Here is a 3932-nt window from a genome sequence, read left to right on the forward strand (position 1 = left end):
TTTTAAATTAGCTATTAGCCTATAACCCAGCTATATGTTTTTTATTGTTTGTCTTATTCATTGTAGGAATGCAACAAGGTTGAAATGAATGCACTTCAACTTAAATGTAAATAATGACAGTGATGATAAAACTTTCTTTATTTTACATTATTGATTTAATCCTGCTCTCAACCCCACATACCCTGAGAAGTAAGATCATCCACTGGGATTTTTTTAGGACAATCTAGCTGTTTTTATTCCCATTGTTTCAAAGGGATTTTAATCGTAAGCAGAACACTAAAGTCCAAGCTGTTGCTCCTTGCACTATCTTTACACATTTCCGCCTCACTGAAATCACCATTGTAAAATTATAACTGAGACAGTGAAAGAGATCTGATGTAACCAACTCCATTTTGCTTCTAACTGACAAACTGCCCTTGTTCATTCCTGGGCGTAGGCTGAACTAACTTTGGGAGAAACTTAGTTTATACTTTAAAACAAAGATGGTAACAGTTCTTTCCCAAAACAAACCTCCTTCTTGCCTGGGGTCTAGACTGCCTTTGTAGGACTAACAAGTTAGCCACAAGATTAGAAATTATGGTTTAGGAGTCATGCAGCTGAGGCTTCAAGATTTTGACCCTTCCTAAACTGCTCCTAAGATCAGTGCTTGAGCTATTTTGCAGACCCTGTGCTTGATGGATCAGCTGGCACCACCCAGATGGATGAGCTGGCTCATCTGATCTTGTGCCCCACACGGGAACTGACTCAACGCAAAAGGACAGCTTTAATCCCTGTGATTTTCATCTCTGACCCAATCAATCAGCACTGTCAACTCACTGGTTTCCCTCTGCCCACCAAACTATCCTTAAAATGTCTGATCCCCAAATGCTTGGGGAGGCTGATTTGAGTAATAATGAAACTTCATTTTCCCACACAGCCAGCTCTGCATGAATTACTCTTTCTGTATTGCAGTTCCTCCATCTTGATAAATAAAGCGCTATCTAAGCAGTGGGCAAGGTTGTAAACCACTGGACGGTTACATCACCACTAGAGGCTCTTTTCTTCCTCTTCCTTTAGAACCAGACCTTCAGTCCTGTCATATATTTCATCTTCTCTATTTCTAGATTTTTAAAAGATATTGTTATTCCTTACCCTGGGTTCATAATCATCATGGACCTACATTAATGGTGTAAATACTACAGAGGAAAGAAAAAATATGGATTGCTGACCAATAAAAGATTTCTGACATTATTTTCACTATATAAATATTTGGGCATAAATTCTTCAGCATAGTGATGTTCCAGACTTAATTTTTAAAAAATCCTGTGATAATATTATTGATTTCAGTGGCTATGATTTCACTAAATTAGAGCATGTAGCTAATGTTTGCATTCTGTTGGCCTTTTCCAAGGTGGCTGATAAGCTCAATTTTCATACAGTGATGGTTGTATTTTGCTGCTGCTTTATCTAGGAGCCACCCTACTATATAAATCAATGTTTTCTCATCTTTATTTCATTTAAAAGGTAACATTAAGAAGCCTAATCCAGTATACACAGAGGACCACAGAGTATATTCTCAGAGCTATTGTAAATCATTGTACTGCTAATCAATTGAGAAGGTGGTTACTAGCCTGGATATAAATTCACATAATGTTTGAGTGGTATTTGCTTGATAATACTAATATAGACAGGAGGCAGGGAAATACTGGGTAGGAGAGGGTGGTTCCCTGGCAAAGGATCCACCCTCAAGCCTGGAAACCTGCGGTCCAAAATGAGAACAGACATTCCTGTTTTCATGCCCAAATGTTGCCTTTTGGCCTGCCACGCCCCTTTATCCTGTACCTATATAAATCCCAAGCCCCAGGCTCCATGACCCGAAGAGCAGAAGAGCAGAGGAGCAGAGGAACAGAGGAGCAGAATAGCAGCACAGCAGAGAAGGAGACAAGAGAAGGAATGTCTGAATGTAGAAAGGAGTTCAGCTAGGGATGGTCAGAGAAAAGAGCAGCCGTGGGACCTCCAAAGTCCAGGGAGCATCATCTTCTCACTCCATCCCCTTTCCAGCTCCTCATCCATCCCACTGAGAGCCACCTCCATGCAGGAATAAAATCTCCCACATTTACCATCCTTCAATCTGTCCGTGTGACCTGATTCTTTCTGGATGCCAGACAATGACCCAGGTACTACGAGGGCACTGAGCTGGTTAACACTTAAGCTGTCTGCGAACAGCAGAGCTAAAAGAGCACTGTAACATGCCCACTGGGTCTGTGGGGGTTGCAGGCACCCACCCCTAGACACTATCATGGGGCTGGATCCCAAAAGTGCTTGCCCCAGCTCCTGGACCTGCACGTCTGTGTGCTGCTCCCCATCCTGTAAGAGGTTTGAGCACATGGTGGTTGAACAGATGAGACACACCTCTGTCACTTGTCCTGCAGGGAGGTCAGGGAACTCTGCCATTTTGATACTGCAGTAACCCACACACTGCTTCCTATGGGAGAAAACAACAACAACAACAACAACAACAACAACAAAACAGATTGTTGAGCAACTTAAAAGCATGCAATTACAAAATTAGAGAATGTATGTTTCTAATAGAATTATATTTTATTGCTTCTAAAAGCTTGTAAGTTTGCTACATAGAAATGGAAATTGAGTACTTAATATAGATCTGAAAAGTTGTTAGCTCTAATTTGTTTTTTATAAACTTAAATAAATGGAATTTAGCTGCTGATATGGAGGCTATAGAAGGGAATTGAAGCTACATTTATATTCCTAACTACATGTAGTTCTTGTCTTTAAAGAAAAGGTCATCATCTTTGACCAAACTCTCAGCTTTGGGAGGGAAACACAAGGAGAACCAATAGAAGAAAGTAGTGGCTGTCTGGATGAATTGTACAGTACATTTGAGAGTATAGCCATAATAGAGCACCCTTGGACCCATATATTCTTTATTTTTAAAATTCTGTTTATTATCTAATTAGTTGAGTCTAAATTAGGGTAGTTTGATGTGTTACCCTTTGAAAGAATAGTCTTCTCTAGGTATCAATATTTCTTGTAATTAACCTCATGCATTCAAAGTTCAGGTTCTTAAAGTGAGGTAAAGAGTTGCTTCTCAGGCAACAGCAGAAATGCATGACACCAGCAAAATGAGGATAGGGCTCAATGGAAAACAAAGATGTGATATGCATATGCCTTGAAGACTTTTCGCCAATCTCTGCTCCTCCCTTGAAGATGAAATAGTTGTGCCAGATGTTCAAGCAGCCCCCGTGAAAGCAGCTGCATAGAGGTTATTGTTCTCCGACAGTAATTTACTACTTGCAGGAAGCTTTTAAATAGTGGCAACTAGTAGTGGGCCTGAATGGCAGAGAAGAGCTTGGGGAAGGTCCCAACCGTTAATCAGAAGCGCCAATGCACATGAGGCATGTTTTGGGGTTACCTGGTTCAGATGCACCTGACTGGCTCTGAGGGACTTGGATGAGCCATTTGGTGTTCTCCTGGAACCGATTTTATCAAACATAAAATGAAGATGCATGTAACTACAAAGATGTCACTCCCAGCCTATACTGTTCCAAGTCAATAGACACTCATTAATATAGTCTCAGTTGTTTATTTAACTCTTTCTTTGACTAACACAAGCAATTCCATAAAGAGTCATATTATGATACCATGCAGATTGGATTCTCAAGCAAGAAATGGGATGAGAATTCTGTCCATGAAAGCAGTCTCTGATTGAAATAAAACTTTTTTGGCTACTACCACCTCAAACATTCGATCATAAAACCCTAAGCATTCAAAAGGGGTAAAATAAAGCCATATGAGTTCAGTACCCTAACATTCAAAACACACACACAGAAATACTAATACTAATACTTTGGGCCAAGGTGAATATGAAGTATGAAAAGAGCTGACTTTTAGGGTACTTTCATATTGACAGTGTTATTATGTTGGTACTTATA

This window comes from Mandrillus leucophaeus, unplaced genomic scaffold (genome assembly GCF_000951045.1).
Source record: "Mandrillus leucophaeus isolate KB7577 unplaced genomic scaffold, Mleu.le_1.0 Scaffold705, whole genome shotgun sequence".
NCBI classification, from domain to species: Eukaryota; Metazoa; Chordata; class Mammalia; order Primates; family Cercopithecidae; genus Mandrillus; species Mandrillus leucophaeus.